At 39.4% G+C, this 25,957-nt stretch overlaps 1 protein-coding gene and 1 pseudogene across 22 annotated transcripts in view; both read right to left on the bottom strand.

The window, feature by feature from the left end:
- The window catches only part of Ptpdc1 (protein tyrosine phosphatase domain containing 1), a 90,339-nt gene that overhangs the window by 26,421 nt on the left and 37,961 nt on the right, over positions 1 to 25,957 (bottom strand). The window lies entirely within an intron of this gene.
- LOC111753289 (protein DEK-like) lies at positions 1,836 to 25,827 on the bottom strand (annotated as a pseudogene).

Below are 25,957 nucleotides of genomic sequence, written 5' to 3'. Positions count from 1 at the left end.
GAAAAAGACAAAAGCATCCCACCAAAGGAACCAAAATAAACATGAATACATGTATGTAAAGAGTTGCTGACCAACACAAACACTGCCGCTAGAAAAGATTTAACTGCATAAGTTAAAGAAAAACAACAGTGTGCAACCTCTTAAGCCATTAAAGCACACACACACAAACCCCAAAGCAACAACAAAACCAACAGCAACAAAAACCTCACCCAAGTCACAGTTTTATGACGATTAACATACAAACATGAAATGTTGATCAAAAATTAGGAAATAAATACCCAATTTCCATGGTTGGGAGACTTTTCCTTCAGCTTAAATGTCTTTTCTCATCTCTGAAGAAATCTTAAAAGTATTAATTTTATATAAAGCGATGCATTCATGTAACTTGCTATTAAGCTAATTTTTATAGAAATAAACCAGGAACTAGCAATAAATCAAGGTGAAACAGCAGACAACCATGGAGAGGAAAGTGGGGGAGTGGCAGCTGGACAGAGCGACAGATGCTACAGAGCCATGGAGCCTTCTCACATCCAGTTAGCACCTGGCTAACAGATGTGGGTCTGTTGGTTTTAGTACCCTAACCTCCTTGGACTTTTGGGTTTGCTAATGTTTATACATCAACAAGCACATAAAAACTGCTAATGAAAACAATGCCACTTAAAAGGATCAATACTGGGACACTATATTAAAGCAATCTTAAAAGATGTCTACCACTATAAACAAATATAAAATGTAACAGGTCTTACAGACTAAAAACTATAGTCTGTCCAAACTTTACTCCTTCCCTTTAGCTGCTTTTTAAAGGAAGTACTCATTAATTAGTGATTGAGGTGTTTACTGTTTTTTTTTTTTTTTTCTAAAAAAATGATCATAGAAGATACAAACAAAACCTCCCTCAGACACTTTGACTGTCCGGCCTACTTTGCATTTCTTGTACCAGTCTGTGATCCAGAGTTATCACCACCTCTGACATGCTGTCACTTAGGTGACCTCCATTGAGACTGTAGATGCCTTTGTCTTCATCTATTTCCTGAGACTCATTTACTGCTGTGCTAACAGGAGCTGAAGCCAGAGTGGTCTGGGACTCAGTTCTGCTAGTGGGAAGAGAAGCTCTGGTGAAGTTGGTTTTCAACTATGGTATCTTTACTGGGAGATTCTGTGGTGTGCTCTCACCAGGACCATTTCGCTTCACTAGGCTCATCTGTGGGAGGCTGATGTCCACCAGCTGAGGTCTCACCCCGTGGCATGCTCGACTTCAGGACTGAAGCCGAAGCCCTGGCAGATTCCTTGGGAGCAGCCACATCAGCTGCCCTCCCATTTGCCTCTTCCGCGCCCTCTTCCTGCAGGGGGCCTTCCATAATTCCTTGGCCTTGTGAGTTTTGGTTTTCCTCCTCCTTCACCAGTGGTGACGATGGCATGAGCACCTGTGTGGGCCCGCACGCCCCTACACAAGCAGACTGTTTGTAACAGCACTAAGGCAGCCTCAGTAAGGACTTGCTTCTCACGGGCTATTTCGCCCTTTAACCACCTTTCCAGGGAGACCTGCTGGGAAGGGCCGCATGTGAAGGAGCACCTCCTGAGGCGGCTTGGGAAGACCCAGCTTGCTGCTTTTCTTACTTGACTTACTTTTCAGAGCTTTCTTCGTTGTGCTTTTCTTCCTACAGGCGCTTTGCTTTTTATTCTCCTCTTGGCTGTCACCCTTTCCCCTCTCCTGACCATTTCTGGATTTGCTTTCTACATTCTTCTTTTTTGTTACAGGTTCCTCCTCACTCACAGAACCACGCAAGGACTGTTTCAGCTTCCAGCTTCCTTTTGTGTTTCTTGGCTTTACTGAATTATTTCTTCTGTGCACATCTATCTCTGCCTCTGAGCTGATTTGCAAGTTCTGGTAGTTACTGGATCAATGAGACATCACTACGAGGCTTTTTCTCTTTGGAAACATCTTTTTTCTCCATTGCACACATTTGTTTTTCTTTCCAGCCACGTTCCCCGCTTTTGTGTCTTCAGTAGTAACAGTGCTGTCACGTGAGTCAGCTACTCGCCTTTTGGTTTTCTTTAGTTGCACTTTTGAGACAAGTGCTTGGATATGAGCCGATACAGGAGATTACACTGTTTAGAAGTCGTGAAGTCACACACAGGGCAACAGAACTGCCATGGGTGAACATGGAGCTCTGTGTGTTTTTTGAAATTGTTTCTACCTGCTGTTTTACAGTCACAGTGAGGGTACCTAAGAGGCTCAGGACTCATGAACCCCTCTGGCGTGGTGAGTTACCTGGAGCTGATTAGAGGCCATGTAACTGCACTGATCATATTTAAACAGCTTCTCACCCGCATCAGTATGTGTATGTCTAGTTAGAGGGTCTTCAAGAATCCGAGTAAGGACAAAGCTCCCATTTACATGGGTGTTTTTCTGGACAAGTCCAAACGTGCTGGACAAGATTATTTTCTTCTGTCTGAAAAGCAGTTGCAGGGGCCACAATATGCACACTTCCCTTGGTGCTTCCTCTGGTGATCCTCAGTGACAGCTGTGTGGGTGCAAATGACGACCTGATTCACTCTCGGCCTGGCGTGCTGCATCAGGAGATTGGTGTTAAGATCATACTGATTGGTGTCACAGCCACAGAAGATGGGCCTTTGAAAAATCACCCTCCTCGGCAGCAGAAGAGCCAGATTCCGGGATTTGACTTAATCCTCTGCACTTTCTTCCACAGAAATCTTCTTGGCACTGTGAATTCTGAGTGACACACAGACCATGTTTCAGAGTCTATCTCACACTGGCACAGCTTACAGTAAAAAGGTTTGGTCTTCACATTCTGGCATTTATCCTCTGCCCCAGTGTTTCAAGAGGAAGGTATTTATCTGAGCAGGAAATCTCAGGGGCAGCTGATGCCTCCATACAGGCTACTACGCACAGAACTCCAGATTCCTCAGTTCCATGTTCTCGGGTCCACTAGGTTCACCTTTTATTTCAGAAGTTCCTCCAGTCCTTTTCCATCGCAGTCTGACAAGTTGTTATCCCCATCTGCCTTTCTTCACCAAGCAGGTAATCATAGTAGCTGCCATTTACTTCCAGTTAGGGTCACACTGGCCAACATGATGAGTGGAGACACAGCTGGAGAGGTCGTGTACATCATGAACATTGTTAGGCAGGGCCATGGCAATGTTGCTGCTGCTGGTGAACAGCCAGCTCCCCCGGATGCCTGCCTGTCACCTGCGTGCCCAGTGCACTCCCAGCCCGTGGTGCCTCCTGTACTCTCCCCATCCTAAGGACAGCCAGCAAGGGAAGCAGCCTCTTGGCCTGGGCCAATGGGCCTGATCCACTTTACGTTGGTATTTGTATTTGGTGTAAGGTACAGGTCTAGCTTCACGTGTGGACATCCAGTTACTGATTCCTGAAAAGACTGTCTTTTCCTAAAGAATGGTCTTGGTAACCTAGCTGCAAATCATAGTTACACAAATACACACACACACACACAGAACTTCTGAGTTACACTATTTCATTGGCCTGTGCTTCTCTTTATGCCATTCCTTTTCTGTTTTGATTAATATAGCTCATAAAAAGTTTTGAAATAGGGGCTGGAGATTTAGCTCAGCGGCATAAGCGCCTGCCTTGTAAGCAGGCAGGCATGAGTTCGATCCCTGGTACGGATAAAAACGAAAAAGACAAAAAAAAAAAAAAAAGTTTTGAAATCAGGAAGCGAGTCCTCCAACTTTGTTCTTTTGCAAAATCGTTTCAGTTATTTCAGGGTCTCCTGAGAATCTCTATGAATTTTGGGGTGGATTTTTATTTCTGCAAAAACTACTCTTGCAATTTTAGTAGTGATTACATTGAATCAGTAGATCATGTTGGAATATACTGACACTTTTTCTGAAAACACTACTGATTTATTTTTATCGATGTTTTAAGTTTTTGATAGTTTTGCTTTATTGATAATTTTAATTAAACTTACTAAATAAAATATCTAAAACCCGAGGCAAAATTTTAGGTCTCATTTATTTGCTTATTCCATTCATATGTATTAAGTATACTACTTCCTAATGTCCTAACTTTATCAAGAAACAAGTCAAACCTGTGAAAATAACTTAAAACCAGGTACATTGAATACATAATTTTATTATCAGCAGCACGGTTTATTTTAAAATTCACAGACACGTTACTTAATAAACTGGCTAAGAAAATATATATATATATCATGAATCAAACTCATGACCTCATGCTTGCCAGGCAGGTGCTGTGCCACTGAGCTAAATCCCTGGCCCAAAACAGTCAATTTAGAAGACAAAATTAAATCACTTAAATTTAGGACTATATGTTGATAACCTAGAATCTTGACTGACCAAAATTTAAAACCCAACAACTCTTCCAGGAGAACATAGTAGATAGATAACAGCAGCTATGGAGGCTCTCTGAGTTAGCCAGCTTAGAATCCAAGAATGGTGTGGTGTGAGGAGTCCTAAGCAAGGGGAGATATATCCTGCTGACCCAGGAACGAACTAAGCTGAGAGAAACCAACTAGAAATGCAATCCCGGTTTAACCGGAACAGGTAAAATCTCAGCACTGAAGCAGGAACCCATGCCTCTGGAAGCCGCGATTTGAATTTCCTACTGCCACTGCTGCATCTGAATCGGCACAGCAGGGACACAGACATGAAACCTCTGAGAGTGGGGATGGGCAAATGGGGTTGAGAGTGGGACTGCCGAGGAGCCCCGCATCGACCTGCAGTGAGTGAGAGGAACAGGGACCCTTCCATAGAGTAGGAGGCTCCAACAGAGGACATTCTGGGACCAGGAAGACTAGCCGGACCAGGACGCTGCAGTGACTTTAGTCACATAACCCCCTCTCAAGCGGGATTGGTGGCAAGCGCTTGGCCTAGTGACCCCGCAGACTAAGACCCAGTAGGCTAGCCCAAACCAGGTCCCAGCACCTGGTGGTGCACCCTAGCAGGGAAGCCTTCAGTAGGTTAACTGACCAGGAGGGGCGGGTCCAGCAGAGGCTGCCCAGGTCTGTGTCTCCCTAGTACACTGCAGTAGGTGGGAACGCCTAGCCGGTGCAATTCAAACAAACTGTAACCGACAAAGAAAGAAACTGGGCCTCCTATATTCACTTGTATGGAAGGAACAAAAAGTTGGGGAAGAGGAAGCAGCAAGAAAGGGTCCTCAGTCCTCAATCCTGAGAACACTGATCCAGGAAAGGTAAATGCAAAGGAGAATGAGGAAAGAAAACATGCAATATCAGACACAGCACCAAAAGACATAAAGTGGTATCTCCGGAGCCTCATAGACAAGTTCAAAAGTGAAGTATTTAACGACCTAAAGCAAGATATAAGTAGAATAGTTAGAGAAATGCTAAGTACCACCCAAGAAAAAGCAGATGGCAGAATGGAAGAACAGAAAAAAAGGGGAGAAATGTTTGATGGAGAAAATAGAGAAAACATAGAATACGTGAAGCAGGTTCAAAGAGATTATCAGGAAGCTAAAAGCTCTATTGAAAGCTGGCATTACAGCTTGAAAGAAACTAAGGATAGATTATCTGAATTGGAGGGCAGATTTGTAATGTGGGAGCATGAAATGAAAAACTTCTTAAAAATAACAAGGAAACAAACAGCAATAATAGAAAGGCTAGAAGATGATAAGAGGATCTATAACTTAAGAACGTAAAAGAAGAAGGGGACACAAACAAATGGAACTACAAAGGCTATTCACAGAAATAATCCAAGAGAATTTCCCTAATTTAGCAAAAGGTAAAGATACTCAGATGTATGAGGCATATAGGACCCCAGCCACCTACAACCAAACAGAACAATACCCAGGTATATAATAATCAAAATTCCAGAAATCGAATATAAGAACAGAATATTAAAAGCTATCAGAAACAGATCATTTACAAGGGAACAGATCACTTACAAGGGAACACCCATAAGAATTACAGTAGACTTCTCAGCACAAACCATCAAATCACGAAGAGCGTGGGGGGAAATAATTCAAGCTTTGAAAGATAATAACCTCCAGCCAAGATTGATATATCCTGCACAACTGTCCCTAGAAATTGATGGAAAAACAAGGTGCTTCCAGGATAAAGAGGAACTAGGGGAATTTGCAACCACCAATTCAACTCTACAGAGAATACTGCAGGATATTCTAAAAAAGAAAAATACCAAGATTCCAGAAAGAGTGGCAGAGAGGCCACAATGAATGGAGCAGAAAACAAAATGAAGAAGACAAACTGACAACTAATGACAGAAAAAGAGCTCAAGAGAAATGAGGCAGAGAAGGTTGGATGATAGGAACAGCTATTTTGGAGAAAGCAAGACATCATAATAGCTAGTGCTAATTCAATATCATCTTGTTTTGAAGTCCCATCAAGCTTTTTTTCTTCTGTCTCCATTGGTCTTAACAAGTTGTATCTTATTCGATTTTATTATATGTGATAATATAAATAAAAACTTTTATAGACAAGGAGATTATACAGAAACTATTGTTCATTTTCTGTTAGTTGGTTCTAAATACCCTGTAATACTTTCATTCTCTTGAATGGTTTTACATTGTCTTGATATGTTTGATGCTACAGCATATGAAGTTATACTCAAAGATTTCAAGGAAAGAGACACTATGGTAACTACTTTTATGCTGGGATATTTGGTGGTGAAACACTATTTTGCTTAAATGGTTATGTTTTGACCTGTGCTGTTTTGTTGTTATGTCCTCTTTTATCTCAATCTCCTGTTTTTTATTATTTACTTTTTTATTTTTCTCTTTTTAATTAAGGGAAAAATAAAAAAGTATCAGGATATAGTATAGTAACCCACTTTTATTTTCTATTAACTTGATTTGAAACCCTGCATTCCTCTCACCATCTTGTTTTCACTGATTTTCCTCCATGCTGTTTTGCTTGATACTACCAAGTTCAAGAGTATAGGCAACAACTGTGAAGACAATAAGATTCATTTTGATGTCCACTGTGGTTTGACTATTATCTTCTTTTGAAGTCTTGTAATGTCTCCAATGTTTTGGTTTTATTGGTTTTGTTCTTTACTGTTTTGTTCAATTTTATTATAACTGATGATATAAGCAATTCTTTTTAAGATAACAAGAGGCATTATGGTAACTAATGTTGATCACCTTGTATTTTTGTTTTTACAGTATGTATTTTGTCCATCCTTTTGACTTGACTGACTCTGTTTTGTGATGTTACATTTGGTTTTATTCTCTTCAAAAAAAATAATAAGAACTGTGGGAGTAGTAAAACCCAAAATGTGTAATTGTCATTGTACAAAAGAGAGGAAAAGAAAGTGTTGTAAAGGATATAACTGCATGTATACTTAAGTGTATAAGATAACCATATTACTGAGTTTTGTTGGATCACTGAACAGAACTGTTTGCAATCTCACTGTTTGAATGTTCACCTTATATGCTTTAATTTTGTAAATTGATAACTATTTCTAAGATGACAGTATGTAATTTAAGTGGTAATTTCCTACTGTTTATTTTTTCTGAAATTCTGTATAACTTGTACCCTTTTTGTTTTTTTTTCCTTAAAAAAACCCCCAACAACTCAGATTCCACAAATACATTAAATTTCTTTAATGTTAAATATCAGTATATTAACATCTTTGAAGAATGCTTTGCAGAGATATCTGCCATTGCAACACACTGCCTTATGGCATCATACCTGGAAGTACCAGTATTTTATGCAATCAAAAGCAGTGAATAAAAGTTAGTTTGTTTAGGAGTGTGCTCATACTCAGTCCCATCCTTTCCCAAAGTGTTTGAAGTTTTGATGTGTTGATTTCAGTCTTTAATAGAAAACGTATCCATTCTTTTGTAGCATTAACCCAAACTACAAACTGTTGATACAGTCAAGGGAAAACAGAAAGAGGCCGTTTCTTCAGTGCTTCTTATCACTGAATTTCCACTTCCACGGTTTCGCCACAGATGGGCAGAACAGCTACACTTCCTAACAAGTCAACCTATGTGAGTTTAAAAACTAATCTGCACTACAGAAAAACTAGACACACTAGAAAGTGTTTTTTACAATACAAAAATAACACCTGGCACTTTTGTGACATTCACAACCTGACATACATATATATAAAGTTCCAATTCAGTCATTTGGATAGCTGTGGCTACACAATCTAATATGCTGAACATTCTAATATGTTTTCACACTGACTAAAGAGATATATTCAAACTATTTTATATACTAAGTACTGTAACAGTCTCTGTGGGCGTAAGTGCCAGTTATAAGTTTTTGCTCTACTTGATTAAAAGTATGATGTAAGTAAGCTAATAACTAAATATACTAAATAAAATCCATAACAGTTTAGGAATCTGTAGCCTTATATAAAGAAATTTAAAATGTTCAAATTATAACTATAAAAGCAAAGAACATTTACTGCTATGTAAGACTTTAAATAGAAATGCAATTTAAACTGGGAAACAAGTTTACATTGATATGTAAGATAAAGAGATCAGCAATGATTCTAACAACACAAGGCTTAGTAAAGCTTTTTTGTTTTCTTTTGGAGACAGGGTTCAGGTTGGCCTTCAACTCAATTTGTAGCCCAGGTTGGCTCTGAAGTCACAGCAATGCTCCTACCTTAGCCTCCCAAGTGCTGGGATTATAGGTATGTGTACCACCACATACCTATTTAGCAAGGATTTACAAAATACATTTTCTTTGTTGGTATAATGGTGTAAGTCAGATGTTTCAATCTATAGCAACACTCATCCATCTCTGTGTTCCATCTCGAGCAATCAGTTCTTTTACCATTGTAGTTTATGAAATATATAATATCTTTTCTCAGTCAAATCATAAGCAGGATTAATTTTCATATACCTCCTTCCAAATTTGCTTCATCGCTTCTTCCAAATTAGCATTGGCTGATACTGTTTCCTTTAAATTCATCTGTAGGTGGTTCAGTTTTTAAATTAAAGGTTCATCATCTGAAATGTCCTCAGATTCACTTTCTTTTTGGGAGTTATTCTGATTCTTCCTGGTGCTGCTATATGCCTTCCTGACAGTCACAGGTATTGCAGACCTTGTACTTTTATAAGTAGCTTTCCATTCAGGTTTTTCTCTTTTAATTGTGTGTGTGTGTGATTCTTCTGCACTTCCTTTATCTTTATTATCAAAAGATTTGTTCTTTACTTTTCTTATTACTTTCATTGCCACCAGGTTCTCTTGACAACCTCAGGACAACCTCTGCCTTCCTTGACACTCCAGAAAGATTCTTTCTCTCTTCCTCTCTCTCTCTTTTTCTCCATTTGGTTTTCTTCTCTCTCTCCAGCAATGGTTTTCCAAGCTTTTAATGTACTGAAAAAATTCAAGATTCTCTTCATTAGCTCGCTATTTATACCTGATCTCAAGAAGTTCGCAGATGTTCTTTAAATTGGCCTTTCTCAAATTCTTCAACATTTCTTCTTTTTTGTATCAGCTCCTCTCTTTTTCCAACGGAAAGTCACTGACCTAACCCACACTCTTCTTTAATAAGAATATTATCTCTCCTCTGTTGTAAAGCAGTTTGTGTAGATTTCTAAGGTTTTTTTCTTATTCAGAAATATATTTTCTCAATTTCACATGTTTCCGTCTTTTTCCACATGCAATTGTAAATGGCTCTATCTGTACGGAAGACACACCCATTGTCAAGCTCTCTACTTTTTTCTTTCTCCCCTTGCCTTCCCTGGCAAGACTTTGTTTTGCGTCCTCTTCTTTGCTCTGTCCTCTTCCTCGTGCTATCCCCTTCCTCATTCTCCTCTGGGGTCCAGTATTCTGGCCCAAGGAAAATATGCTAAGGACCTTATGAGGGCCCACTGGGCACTAGGCCATTCGGTGTTTGCTGTGATGCTTGGGCAGTGCACTGGACTTCACAGAATCTATGCTGACACCTTAACAATATTGCCTGCCAAACCATTAACAAGGGGTATGTTTGTATTTATTCAGACATTTAATTTCCTGTAGCAATCTTCTGTAATTTTCAGTGTAGCAAGTGAGTCTCCTAGGAGCTAGTGACCCTCATGCTCCTGCACTTGTAGGTCAGTGGTCCCATTCCCAGCCAAGGCCAGACCAGAAGCTTCTGTCCCTGCTCAGCTCACAAAAGCAGGCCATGGGTTCTGCACCAAGCTCCAGTGCAAGGCTAACAGATTCTGTTCAGAGGAAGAAGCGGGAGCTAAAAAGAGAACACTCTGAAGCACTTCTGAAGAAACTATCTTTATTTGTTTCTGAAGAAACAAAGTTTGGGGGAATTCAGGCCCAAGAATGATTTCAAAAACAAGGACGCTCTTCCGTTAATCAAATGAAGAGGTGTCTCACAGTTTCATTAGAGCAGCAGGATACACTGCTGATCAGCTAGCTTATTAGAGAGAATCAGAAGGCATCAAATAAGAGGTACAGCCACAGAGTAAGAATAAACAACTCACAATTACACTGCCCAGGCACAGGCACCAGACCAGGGAGCAGCAGATGTCCCTGGGTTTTGTCTCACAAAGACAGAAGGGTCAGCAGATAGTCAGTGGAACCTAACAGGCAGCGTACTGACAACTGTGGGAGATAGCTTCTGCTAAGACACACAGGAGGAAAGGCCTGCTGAGACCACTGTCCTCACAGGGGTCTATGTTTGCTTGGCCACAGACCATGCCCTCTGAAGGGGTCATAGCAGAAGCTTCAAACTCCAAAGAAAGCAGACTTCACTAAGGGGGTGCAGGCAAGCCTTTAAATAAACAGACAACTAGCAAAAAACAAGGGAACATCTGAAGGTGCTAAAATAAATAAACTACAATGTCCAGTTTTCAACAAATTATTAGGAGATATGGAATGAAACAGTGGAGTGTCACACACATATGGGGAAAAGAGCAGGCAGGAGAACTACTTGTGAGAAGTCTCAGATACTGTATCCAACAAACTGCCCATTATTACCATGACTGAAGAAAAAAACCATGCCTACAGAAGGAAAAGAAGCTGTGATGAATTTCTAAGATGACAATATGTAATCCATTAACTAGTAATTTCCTACTGTTCATTTTTTTTTTCTGCAAATCTGTATAACTTGTACCCTTTCTCTGCTTTTTTTTCTTTTCTCCTTAAATAAAATTTAAAAAAAAATTTAAAAAAAAAAAAAAAAAGAAGCTGTGATGATGATGAGATTTAATAACGAGAAGAGTATTTTTTTTTTTTTTTTAATTTTTATTTAAGGAGAAAAGAAAAGAAAGAAAAAAAAACAGTGAAGGGGTACAAGTTATACAGATTTACAGAATAAAAAAATGCGCAGTAGGAAATCACTAGTTAATGGATTACATATTGCCATCTTAGAAATAATTGTTCAAGTCACAAAATTAAAGCTTGTAGAGTGGACATTCCACCAATGATACTGCAAACAGTTCTGTTCAATGATCCAATAAAACTCTGTGATATCATTTTCTATCTTATACTTTTAAATATACATGCAGTTATATAGTTTAGAGCACTTTCTTTTCCTCTCTTTTGTATAGTGACTATTACACATTTTGGGTTTCATTGCTCCCACGGTTCTTGTTGCTTTTTTGGAAGAGAGTAAAACCAAATGTGACATAATAGAACAGAATCGGTCAAGTCAAAAGGGTGGACATAATAGATAATATAAAAACATAATACAAGGTGATCAACAATGGTTACCCTAATGCCTCCCGCTATTTCTAATAGAATTGCCTATATCATTAGTTGTAATACAATTGAACAAAACCGTAAAGAATAAAACCGACAAAACCAAAACATTGGAGACATTGTAGGTCTTCAAAAGTAGATAAAAGTTAATGAGAATGGGCGTTGTAATGAATCTCATTATCTTCTCAGCTGATGCCTAAACTTTCGAACCTGATACTATCCAGCAAAACAGAATATAGGAACCTCAGTCAAAAACAAGATGGTGAGAGCAATACAGGGCTTCAAATCGAGATAATAGAAAGTCGAAGTGGGTTACTATATTATATCCTGCTATATTTTTCCCTGTAATTAAATGGGTAAAAATAAAAAAGTAAATAATGGAGTGGAGATTGAGAAAAAAAAAGGGCATAACAGCGAAACAGGGCAGATCAAAACATAACCATTTAAGCAGAACAGTGTTTCACCACCAGCTAATCCTGACCCAAAAATAGTTACCATATTGACTCCCTCCCTGAAGTCCTTGAGTACAACTTCATACACTGTAGCATTAAGTATATCAAAACAATGTATATCCATTTAAGAGAATAACAGCATTACAGAGCATTTAGAATCGACCAACAGAAAATGAACAATGGTCTCTGTATAATCTCCTTGTCTTTAAAAGGTTTTTTCTTATATTATCGTACATAGTAAAATCCAATAAGATACAACCTGTTTAGACCATTGGAGACAGAAGAACAAAAGCTAGATGAGACCTCAAAACAAGATGGTACTAAATCAGCATTACCTATTAAGATGTCATTTTCTCCAAAAAAAGCTGTTCCTATCATCCAATCTTCTCTGTCTCATTTCTGTTGAGCTCTTTTTCTGTCAGTAGCTGTCAGTTTGTCTTCTTCGTTTTGGTCTCTGCTCTATTCGTTGTGGCCTCCCCGCCCCTATTTCTGGGTTCTTTGTATTTTTCTTTTTTTAGAATATCCTGCAATACTTTCTGTAGGGTTGGATTGGTGGTTGCAAATTCCCCCAGTTCCTCTTTATCTTGGAAGCACCTCGTTTTTCCATCAATTTCCAGGGACAGTTGTGCAGGATATCTCAATCTTGGCTGTAGATTATTATCTTTCAAAGCTTGAATTATTTCTCCCCATGCTCTTCGTGATTTGATGGTTTGTGAAGAGAAATCTGCTGTAATTTTGATGGGTCTTCCCTTGTAAGTGATCTGTTTCTTGTCTCTTACAGCTTTTAATATTCTGTTCTTGTATTGAATTTCTGGAATTTTTATTATTATATGCCTGGGTGTTTCTCTGTTAGGGTTGTAGGTAGCTGGGGTCCTGTATGCCTCATACATTTGAGTATCTTTACCTTTTGCTAAATTAGGAAAATTCTCCTGGATTATTTCTGTGAGTAGCTTTTGTAGTTCACTTGTTTGTGTCCCTACTTCTTCTTTTATGTTCTTAATCCTTAAGTTATGGCTCCTCTTATCATCTTCTTGTCTTTGTATTATTGCTGTGTGTTTCTTTGTTATTTTTAAGAAGTTTTTCATTTCATTCTCCCATGTTTCAAGTCTGCCCTCCAATTCAGATAGTCTGTCCTTAGTTTCTTTCAAGCTGTTATGCCAGTCTTGGGTATATTTCTTGATTTCTTGATAGTCCCTTTGCACCTGCTTCACATACTCAATGCTTTCTCTGTTTTCTCCATCAAGCAATTCTCCCCTCTTTTTCTGTTCTTCCACTCCACCATCTGCTTTTTCCTGGGTGATGCTTAGCATTTCTCTAACTATTCTGCATACTTCTAGCTTCAGGTCATTGATAACTTCATTCCTGAATTGGTCTATGAGGCTCTCTAAATGGCGCTTAATGTATATTGGTACAGTGTCCACTATTGCCTGATTCTCAGGATTGGGGGTCGAGGAGCCTTTTTTGTTGCTTCCCTTCCCCATATTTTCTGTTCCTTATAAAATGTAATCTTACACAGGAGGCCCGGCTTCCCTGCCTGTCAGCTACAGCTTGATCGAATTGCGCTGGCTAGTTGTTCCCGCTCACCGCTGCGCCCCAGAGAGTTGCGGAGGAAGCAGCCTACGCGGAAGTCGGTGGCTCCTCCGGGCCACCGTCAGGCTCTGGGATCTGGGCTAGGCCAGCCTAGGGAGTCCGCGAGCAGCGTCCCTCCGGCCAGGCACCTTTCACCAATCCCGTCCGAGAGGGAAATGCGCGGCTGCAGTTGCCGCCGCGCCCTGCTCTTACAGGACTGCCCGCGCCCAGAAAATCCTCCGCTGGAGTCAGACTGCGGTAGGGAGTCAGTTCCTCGCTCACCTCGCCACCAGTCAGCCTTCCTTCCTGCCCGTCGCGTTTCCGAGACCGTTCCCAGACGCCCGTTCCCAGAGCTCGGGGGTCGTGTCTCTCCTTGCCGAGCTGCTGTGGAGGTGGCTGGCCGCCGCGGGGCGGGAAATCCAAACCGCGGTTTCCGATGGCGCGGAGTCGAGTCTCCACACCGAGATTTTTCTGTTCCTATTTTAGCGCCAGGGCTGTATTCCAAGTTGGATTCTCTCAGCCCAGTTCGTTCCTGAGTCAGCAGAGCATATCTCTACTGGTTCGTATCTCCTTAGTCCGCATCATTCCTGGCCTCTGAGCCGAGCCTTTAGAGAGCGTTCAGCAGTTGCTGTTGTCTGTCCGCCATGTTCTCAGGAATCTCCGAGAAGAGTATTTTAAAAAGCAAGTGGAGATGACTCTTTTTAATGCCTATACTTCTAGGTTAGGTCTGGCTTTTTATTGCGAAAGCAGGGCCTGTATACTTCCAGGGCTGAGGTTAAAACTCTCAGGGTGTCTATACCTACTCTGCACCTTCTCCAGCTGTATCTCACATACACAGTCACTGCAAGGGTAACAGTAGAAACCCTGAAGTGCAGCTGTTCTGTAGTTCTGCGACTGGATTTAAAAAAAACTTAATGCCAAGGCTTCCGAGAGAACATGGTGGACAGATAGCAGCAGCTACGCAGGCTCTCTGTGAGACCCAGCTTAGAATCCAGGAATGGTGCGGAGTGAGGAATCCTAAGCAAGAGGAGATATACCCTGCTGACCCAAGAACGAACTGGGCTGAGAGAAACCAACTGGGAATGCAATCCTGGTGCTATGACAGTAACAGATAAAGCCTCAGCATGGAAGCTGGAGCCCGCCCCATTGGAAGTCACGATTTGGGTTTCCTGCTGCCACCGCTGTGTCTGAATCGGCTCGGCAGGGAGAGAGACGTGTGAAAGCTCTGAGAACAGGAATCGGTGAACGGAGTTGAGAGCTGGACAGGCAGGGAGCCATGCATCAACCTGCGGTGAGTGAGGGAAACTGGGACTCTTCCACAGTTTAGGAAGCTCCAACAGAGGACATTCTGGGACCGGGCAGACTTGCCAGAACAGGGCGCTGTAGTGACTTTAGTCACATATCCCCTTCTCAAGAGGGATTGGTGAGCAGTGCCAAGCCTACATGATGCTGCTGGCTGAGACCCAGTAGGCTAGCACAACCCAGGTCCCAGCGCCTGGAGGTGCACCCTAGCGGTGAAGCCTTCAGTAGGCTGACCTGGAGGGGCAGGCCCCACATAGGCTGCCCGGTCCGTAACTCCCTGGTGCGCTGCGGTGGGCAGGAACACCTAGCCGGCGCAATTCAATCAGACTGTGGCCGACAGGGAAGGAAGCTGGGCCTCCTATATACGCTTGCATATATAAGGAACAAAGAATATGGGAAGAGGGAGCAACAAGAAAGGCTCCTTGGCCCCCAATCCTGAGAAACAGGCAATAGCAGACACAGCACCAATAGACATAAAGCGATATCCAGAGCCTCATAGACGAGTTCAGGAATGAAGTTATTAATGACCTGAAGCAAGACATAAGCAGAATAGTTGGAGAAATGCTAAGTACCACCCAAGAAAAAGCAGATGGTAGAATGGAAGAACAGAAAAAGAGGGGAGAACTGTTTGATGGAGAAAATAGAGAAAACATAGAATACATGAAGCAGGTTCAAAGAGATTATCAGGAAACTAAAAACTCTATCGAAAACGGGCATAACAGCTTGAAAGAAACTAAGGACAGATTATCTGAACTGGAGGGCAGATTTGTAATATGGGAGCATGAAATGAAAAACTTCTTAAAAAGATAACAAAGAAATAAACAGCAACAATACAAAGACTAGAAGATGATAAGAGGATCCATAACTTAAGAATTAAGAACATAAAAGAAGAGGTAGGGACACAAATAAATGAACTACAAAAGCTACTTGCAGAAATAATCCAGGAGAATTTTTCTAATTTAGCAAAAGGTAAAGATACTCAGATGTATGAGGCATACTGGACCCTAGCCACCTATAACCCAAACAGAGCTACACCCAGGCATATAATAATCAAAATACCAGAAATCCAATAAAGAACAGAATATTAAAAGCTGTCAGAGACAAGAAACAGATCACTTACAAGGGAACACCCATCAGAATTACAGCACACTTCTCAGCACAAACCATCAAATCACGAAGAGCATGGGGGGAAATAATTCAAGCTTTGAAACATAATAGCCTACAGCCAAGATTGAGATATCCTGCACAACTATCCCTGGAAATTGAAGGAAAAACAAGGTGCTTCCAGGATAAAGAGGAACTAGGGGAATATGCAACCACCAATTCAACTCTACAGAGAATACTGCAGGATATTCTAAAAAAGAAAAATATGAAGAATCCAGAAATAGGGGCAGAGAGGCCAAATGAATGGAGCAGAAAACAAAATGAAGAAGACAAACTGACAACTAATGACAGAAAAAGAGCTCAACAGAAATGAGGCAGAAAAGATTGGATGATAGGAACAGATATTTTGGAGAAAATGATATCATAATAGCTAGTGCTAATTCAATATCATCTTGTTTTGAAGTCCCATCAAGCTTTTGTTCTTCTGTCTCCATAGGTCTTTAACATGTTGTATCTTACTGGATTTTATTATATGTGGTAGTATAAACAAAAACTTTTATAGACAAGGAGATTACACAGAAACCATTGTTCATTTTCTGTTAGTTGATTATAAATACCCTGTAATACTGTCATTGTCTTGAATGGTTTTACATTGTTTTGATATATTTGATGCTACAGTATACAAAGTTATACTCAAAGATTTCAAGGAAAGAGACAATATGTTATGTCGGGATTATCTTGTGGTGAAACACTATTTTGCTTAAATGGTTATGTTTTGACCTGCGCTGTTTTGTTGTTATGCCCCCTTTTATCTCAATCTCCATTTTATTATTTACTTTTTTATTTTTATCCTTTTAATTAAGGGAAAAGTAAATAAAAAATAGCAGGATATATTATAGTAACCCACTTTGATTTTCTGTTAACTTGATTTGAAGCCCTGAATTGCTCTCACCATCTTGTTTTGACTGATGTTCCTCTATTCTGTTTTGCTTGATAGTACCAGGTTCGAAAGTTTAGGCAACAGCTGTGAAGATAGTGGGATTCATTATGACGCCCATTCTGGTCGAGTATTATCTACTTTTGAAGACCTGTAATGTCTCCAATGTTTTGGTGTTGTTGGTTTCGTTCTTTACTGTTTTGTTCAATTTTATTATAACTGATGATATAGGCAATTCTATTTGAGATAGCGGGAGGCATTATGGTAACCATTGTTGATCACCCTGTATTATGTTTTTACATTATCTATTATGTCCACCCTTTTGATTTAACACATTTATGTCACACATTTATGTAACACATTTATGTCACATTTGGTTTTATTCTCTTCCAAAAAAAGTAATAAGAACTGTGGGAGCAATAAAACCCAAAATGTGTAATAGTCATTGTACAAAAGAGAGGAAAAGAAAGTGCTCTAAACGGTATAACTGCATGCATATTTAAGTGTATAAGACAGACAGTGATATTATTGAGTTTTGTTGGATCATTGAACAGAACTGTTTGCAGTCTCACTGTTTGAATGTCCACTTTATATGCTTTAATTTTGTAACTTGAACAAATATTTCTAAGATGACAATATATAATCCATTAACTAGTGATTTCCTACTGTTTATTTTTTTCTGAAATTCTGTATAACTTGTACCCTTTTTCTGCTTTTTTTTCCTTTTTCTCCTTAAATAAAAATAAAAGCAAGTGGAAACTTGAAAAATACAAAAACAATGAAAAATTCACCAGAGAAACTCAACAGCAGACCTGAAGTTACCAAAAAAGAAACTGGAGAATGTAAGGCTTGAACTGGATCTTCCCAGCACCGAAGCTGCGTGCCAGCAGAGGCACTGTCCTCAGTGGGGCTCATCAGCAAACACAGGAGGGCATAAAACAGGTAAGATAGGATAAGGAATCTTGCAGGTCCCTAGACATCTGGAGACACCTGAAAATTTTACACTAGATGTTTCAAGGACTCTGCCTACTAAGGTGCAAGACAGCCAGAGAACTTTGACTACAGATATTTATTAACCCCTTCCTGCCTAATGTCCCTTGCATTTCTTCAGTCTCTATAAAAAGCCCCAGTTATCTTTGTTCCCAACAGATGGCCTTATGATCGTCTGTCTGCCTGCACTCAGGTATTAAACCCTGAGCCTGGTGACTTTCACAAGCCCTGAGTTTAATTCCCAGTACTGCAAGTCTAGTAGTCTCTACCTCACTTCAAGTTCCTTACACAGAACTTGAAGAGACATAGAAATCACATAGTCTCAAGAAAAGAGAGAATAAAACAATGAAGAAAAGTGAATAAAGCTTCTAAGAAATATGGGACAGCACTTAATGAACCAATACACATATAGCAAAGGTGAGCAAAGAAAAGAGAAGAAAAACATATGACAAGAAATAATGGCTTAAAACTTTCTTAATGTAGCCTAGCATGGTGGTCCAGGCCTGTTCTAGCAATCTGGAAGACTGAAACAAGAGGATGGTCGAGTTTGAACCCAGCCTGGGCAACTTAGCAAATCATATCCCAAAAGTAAAAATAAGCTGAGCTATACCTTAGTGAGAAAGCCCTCAGTTTAATTCAGAGTACTGTAAAAATAAACAACTCAAAATACTTTCTCCAATGTGGTGAAAACATTAATCCACACATTTAAGAAATTCAAGAAGATCCAGATAGAATAAACACACAGACCCACATCAAGACACATCAAAGTAAATATTCTCCAAGATAAAAAGAAAAATGTACAAGATAATGCAATAAGATAACTGATTTCTCATCAGAATGAGAAAAAAAAATGGAGACCAAAACATAGAGGTATGACATATTCTTTTTTTAAAATTTAATTTAATTAATTTTTTTTTTTTTTGTCTTTTTCCTTTTTATCGGTACTGGGGATTGAACTCACAACTGCCTGTTTGCAAGGCAGGCGCTTATGCCGCTGAGCTAAATCCCCAGCCCCGAGGTATGACATATTCAAAGTGCTGAAAATAAAACAATGTTAACCAAGAAGCTTATATCCAACAAGAAGGAGAAATATAGGCATTCCCAGAAAAAAAGAAAACTGGAAAATTTTTTGCTAGCAGATCTACCTTAGGAAAAACAATAAAAGAAGTTCTTCAGATTAAAAGCAAGTCACTCCAGACAAGAAAGAAAGAACATTGATAAATTACAAAACAGAGTATAACAGTCAATAATTATATAATTATAATTATATAGTATAAATGCTTGTTTTTCTCCTTTCCTGCTTTAGGTGATTTAAAGAGGACTGTACAAAACAAGGTGAGGAACTGCAGTGTTGGGTCTGTAAGATATAGAAATGTAATCTATAAGACATGTTCAAAGAAAGTGGGTGAGAAAAAAAAAAGAAAGTGGGTGGCAGTGAAGTTGCCTAAAGTAAATAGTACAAGATACACAAGAACAAGTGAAGAAAAACAGCAAAAAGAAAGTTTAAGATACTAAACAAATATTCAGAGCATAAAAGGCACATGAAAAGATGTTAAGAACTGTTAGTCATGAGGGAAAGAAAGTCAAAACCTGGCAGTTCCTCAAAATGTTAGACAAAGACTATCATCTGATTCAGCAAATTCATTCCTGGGTTTATGCCCAAGAGCAATTAAAAGAAAAACTGCACACAAAATGGATACAAATGTTCATAACAGTATTATCTGTAGTCACCAAAAGTGGAAATAACCCAAGTGTACATCACCACAAATGGACAAATAAAATGTGGTACACCCGTACGATGGAAAATTATTCAACAATAAAATGGAGCACTGGTACATCATGGATGGACTCTGAAAACATCAGGCTAAGTAAAAAAATGGCAGGCACAAAAGATCATACATTTTATTCTTTTATTTATATTAAATATCCTAAATAGGCAACTTCATAGGGACAGCAAGTAGATCAGGGATTGCCAAGGATCAGGGAAAAGATGGGATGGGAACAGAAGGCTAACTGGTACAGAATTTCTTTGGGGGTTTGTTGGAAATAAGCCTAAAGATTTAATTTGCCAGTGTAATGAAGCACTCAGACACCAAGGAAACCTGTTGGAGACCACTATGAAGCAGCTCTGAGCAGGATTTAAATTTTACTGATTGGCTTTCTATGTTTATCTGTGAGTCTGTCCTAGGTCTTGGCCCCTTGCCTGGTGATGGGAGCTGATTCATAGTAAGTGAACCTCTATAAATCACTGGCCCTGGCTGAGGCCTGTGGTGGCCTGTGAGGCCAGATACCTCAAAGGGCAAGATAAGGCCACATGTATATGCACCCAAGTTTATAGCAGCACAATTTGTAATAGCCAGATATTGGAAACAACTTAAGTGTCCATCAACTGAGGAATGGATAAAAAAGTTGTGGTATTTTTATACAATGGAGTACTACTCAGCTATAAAGAATGATCACATTGAGATATTTATAAATAAATGGACGCAACTTGGGACCATACTCATAAGCAAAATAAATCAAATTCACATGTATAAATACTGTATAGTCTCCCTAGTATAGGAAATGGTAAGAGGGCTGGGGATTTAGCTGAGTGGCATAAGTGCCTGCCTTGTAAGCATTTAGTCATGAGTTTGATATCTGGTACCGATAAAAAAAAAAAAAAAGAAATGGTAAGAGTACATAAGATTTTATGGTAATCATGAGTGCACATTACATTGCTTTGAAGCCTTATAATGTTTTCATTCATTAGTTGGAGTGGTTTTATTCTGTTTTATTTGATTTTATTATGTGTGATGATAATGAACAGCTACTCTGAAGAAAATTTATGGCAGCCATTGCTGATTTAATATCATCTTGCTTTTAAGTCCTACCATGCTTTTGTTCTTCTGTTTCCATTGGTTCTATCATGTTGTGTCTTACTGGATTTTAATATGTGATAGTATAAACAAATTTTTCATGGAAAATGGAGATAATATAGTAGCCATTATTCGTTTTCTGTTATTTGGTTCTGAATGCCCTGTAATACTTTCATTCTCTTGAATGGTTTTATACTATTTTGTTATGTTTGATACTATTGTATATGAAGGTATGATCAACTATTTCAAAGAAAGAGACATTATGGTAACTACTGTTATATCGGGTGTCTTGTGGTGAAATACTGAGTTGCTTAAATTGTTCTGATCTGATCTGCTTTGTTATGTCCTCTTTTGTCTTAATCTCTTTAAAATAAAGAAAATAAAAACAAAAGAGAAGGCCACAGCAGAAGACACCTTGGCTCCAACACTAATTAAGTAAATAGAGACTTTGCAGCTGAAGGGATTTCACTCCTGCAGTCTCAGTCCTACCATGTCTTTATGAAGATAAGACAGTCCTCCTAAACTAACATGATTACTTGGAGAAGTCTTTGAAATGACTCCCAAGGTCCTGCTCATTGCCCACACTTTCCTCAGTTTCCCCACTCTTTGTTTGGACATAATAAAAGTGGGCGGTCCAAAGAATTCTTTGTCTTAGTCCTCAGAGTATGGAACTCAGCTAAAGGGTTTTGATCCTCCTGGAGCCCTAAAATCATACTACTTGTCTCATTTATTTAAGCCTTCATCGTACACTCATTTGGGAGATTGGAGATCTAGGTCACGACCTGAAAGAATCTCAATAAGACTTTCTACTTTTGCAAAAAGGACATAAGCACATCCCAGCAAAGAGGTGGCAGGTGCAAAAGACAAAGGAGGGTCTCCTCTTTTATCCCTAACACAGGAGAAGCAGCTGACGTTTCCCCACTGATTGTGCTGAAGGTTCACAACCTATCCCTTTTGGATAGTTTGCCAGAGGAGGATCTAAAGAGCTGCCGAGAGAAGGAAGAGTGGGAGGGAAGAGGGTATAAGGCACAGAAAGTTCTTGGCTGCTGATAAGCTATCCTTGGTCTGCAGCTATGCTCCCAGAATTTAAACTGAGTAGGCGCTCCTCGTTAACTTTGGTGCACAGGGTGGGGAAGGGCAGCCTCAGGTGGACTAGAGTCTAAGACAGAGGCACTTCACTTTACATCCACTGATGGAAAGGCAGGGCTGCAGTTTCTCACAGGCTGATGAAAATATTCTGGGTTAAGGTAGTGGTGATGATTGCACTGCCCTGTGTAACGACCAACGATTACTTTAAAAGGGTGAATTGTATCTCAGTAATGTTAAAAAACAAATCAGCAATTTGAATGGGCATTTTTCCAAAAAAGATATAGAAATGGTCAAAGACACATAAAAAGATGTTCAACATTGTTAGTCGTTACATAAATACATATTAACACCACAATGAGTTAAGACAATATTAACCCGGGCCAGGGATAGAGCTCAGTGGCACAGTGCCTATCTGGCAAGCATGAGGTTATGAGTTTGAGTCCTTGTACAAAATAAAAAAAGAAAGAAAAGGAAAGCCAGTGGTGGTGGCACACACCTGTAATCCCAGCACTTGGAAGGCTGAGGCAGAAGGATCGCCGCAAGTTTGAGACCAGCCTGTGCTACAAAATGAACTCAAGGCCAGCCTGAACTGCATAGTGAGACCCTGTCTCAAAAAGATTAAAAAAAAAAAAAGATAATACTACCCAGAAGGGCTATATTTGAAAAGTCAAATGGATGCAAGTGGTGAGATTATTAAACAAAACAGAACAAAAAAACCAGGAACCCTTAGACATTGCTACTATGATAAACAGAGCAACCACTTTTGAAAAGCCTTATAGTTCTTTACATAATTAGAGTTAACATTACAACTCATCTAAGTATATACCCTCCAAAAATGAAAACATTATGTCCACATACAATCTTGTACACAAACATTCAAGGCAGAATAATACATACTAGCCAAAAAGGGAGAACAATCCCATTTCATCATCAATTAACACATGCATTAGTAAGTGCGGTATACCAAACAACTGAAAATTAATATACAAGTACTAACAATGTAACAATATGTAACATCTTGAGAAACATTATGCCATGGGAAATAATCCAATTATAAGATACCTTATATTGCATGATTTTGTTTATACAGCTATTCAGAAGAAGGAAATCTGTGGATTCAGAAAGTCGATTGGTGGTAACTATGGGATAGTAGGGAGGTGGGTGGAGCACGAGGTTGGTTTTTAGGGTTAGGGTTAGGAAGGACTAAGGAAGTAAAGACACTGGAAATAATAAAAGGCAAGTCTATCATTCTTGGAGCAGGAAATTATAAACAGGCAAAAGGATGGAATAATGGTAGAATGCTGGATTTGAACTAGATGTAACGACATGCATATACACTGTATGTTGCAGATTCAGGCAATCTGCAGTATAAACCCAAACTGTGTGTATAAACCTGTATTTCCGCCTTTTGTCCCCTGAGAGGGTTGGGAACCTTTACATGCCAGGACTAAGAAGTGAGCACTCCCAGATCTGGGTTCTAAGCACCACTCACCAAAGCACCTTGCGGACACAGCTGATTTCAGGGTGCGCAGGGAAAAAGCAAGATGAACTGGGAGATCCCACTGTGCCAGAGTGAGGAATGCAGAAAGGGTAGGAATGGGACAAAGGACACAGACAACATCAGAAGGGGCAGCTCCTACTGGCTACACATGGAATAGGGGAAGCCACAAAATAAATGAGATTATTTCTACTGAACAAAAAAGGATTCTACACCGAAATAAGTAACTGAACAAATTAATGAGAAAATTCCTCTTTTTAGCAGAATGCTACCCAATAAATGCAGAAGAAATGATGGAATTAGAACGTTTCCATTGAATTATCACTGTCATTATTAACTCAGGCAAGAAATAAAATACATGCTAAAAGCACTGGGTCAGAGTTCAACATGGAAGAGAGTATGTGGTTCCAACTCATCTTTTCATAATATATGAACTATGAAGAGAAAAAGAATAACTTACGATGGACACATCTCAGGAGCCACTGATTAACTAATGTGATCAAACTGTATCTTTAGTGATGCGGAAAATGACATCTTGTGCCATGTGGAGGGGTGCAGTGGGAAAAGCAGAGTCAACTCTGATGTTTCTACCAGAAAGGTGTAACCCTGCAGAACAGCCTGAAAACTTGGAAAATGTCAGAAAAACATTACAAATTGTTACTGGGACAGTTGGCAAAATCTTAATGGAAGTTTTTGGTTGAACAGAAGATAGGAGATTTCTATGTGTGCTTTTCTTATAATTTTTCTGTAAGTTTGAAGTTATTTCAAAACAAAATACTATCGTTGCAAAATTAGGCAGGATAGGGATCCTGATGGAGGAAAACTTTGCATCCTATGAAATACTCTTCACAATGAAAAGAAATCTGATTTTACTCTATCTCCATCTATTAATATATTGAAAATACCATGCAGACAGAATCAGCAAAATACAGATACTGGCAAGATGTACAAGGCCAAAATCCAGATTTCTTCAACTAATAAATTAAGCAAATAGAGAGACCAGAAACACAAGTTTAAGAAACTTCAGCTGTATAGCTACCAATGACAATATATTGAGATTTTTTTGGATCCCAGTATAAATGTTACGTATAAATATAACAGATATAAATAGTAGATATTTGATGACATTAAGCAATTATTAATTATTTTGCTTATGGTAAAGACAAGATAGTTACTAAACGAATAAAACAACAGTGTCTTTAGTTACCTCCAAAGCAATCTGATGTGGGGGAAACAAGGGGCTGCGTGACTGAGAGACACACATCTGTGGGACGGCACACGTAGGGCAGGTGACGAATGAGGATGTGGGCCTTTATTTTACTCTGTATACTTTGTAACTATTTGAAACTCTTTATAACAAAAATGTTTTTTTTTTTTTTTTTTGCTTTACTTTCAAGTAGTAAAACCAAGATTTAAATCTAGGTCTGTTTCTCATTTCAAATCTAGTTCCTGATGATTTTCTATTTTCCTGTAAAAATATGTAAGTACCCTACTGATAAGTTGACCTATGAATTTACTAGACAACATTAAAAAAAATACTTTCAACTCTTAAAATTTAATGACGTATACCTACTTTATAGATGAGATACACTAAGAAAGTAGAATATGAAATGCATTTTATCTTTTTCAGTGTTTTCCTCACTAAAATTAAGCTGCATTTACATAATAAGAGAAATTTTTACTGAAAAAAGATATTTTGGGGAAAGGTAAACATCAGCTTACCTAGTGGATCACAAAAGAGATAGCATTTGGAAATGTGTAGGGTTTTTCTGGCTGTCTTTGGCACCTGGAGACACCACTAGACAGGAGGGTGTGTGTGTGTGTATGTGTATGTGTGCGCATGTGTGCGTGCTCAGGGCCCTCCTATACACACCACTACTGCATTTGTTTTAAGAGCACGTCTCTCTAAGGCCAGGAAAACCAACAGTAAATATGGCCTCTATAAGCTGTCTACAAATGGCAGTTAGCAGGAGTATTAGTTTCTCTAGAGTCAGACACAGCGGGCAGAGGGAAGAGGATCTACACAGATCTGGAATTTAGGCAAAGTTCAACACAGGATGAACGAGTGCTCCTCTTGATGGAGCTGCCAGATTCCAGCAAACACAAAAGTAACTCTGAGAGCAAACTGTTCCCAGAAATCCCTGAACTGTAATCCTTTTAGTTACTCTTCCTTCTTGTGTCTTCCTTATATAACCACATCTTGGAAAGAAATACTGCAAAGTTCCTATATAGGAGTACTAAAGGAACTCAGCCAAACCCAGCATAGAGAATTAAAAAATAACGCCAGCACAGTATCACCAAAGTGAAATCACTCACGTTTCTCCTGCTTAACCTGGGTGGCAGCACCAAGGTTGATGCCAGGTGTGATCTGAACTGTCCCATGAAGCGTCATGTACCATAGGCTTGGGTGTCAACCTGGGTGCTCCCAGGAAGTGGTGGAACCATTAGCAGGGGAGGCCTACTGGGAGGCGAGCCTTGGACCTCCTGAAGTGAGCACTTTCCTCTGCCATAAGGTACTGCCC

Source organism: Cavia porcellus, unplaced genomic scaffold, assembly GCF_034190915.1.
Source record: "Cavia porcellus strain 051 isolate PalLab524CR breed Dunkin Hartley unplaced genomic scaffold, mCavPor4.1 scaffold_17, whole genome shotgun sequence".
Lineage (NCBI taxonomy): Eukaryota > Metazoa > Chordata > Mammalia > Rodentia > Caviidae > Cavia > Cavia porcellus.
Note: the sequence above shows the minus strand (reverse complement) of the source record. Positions and strands in the feature narration are given on the sequence as shown.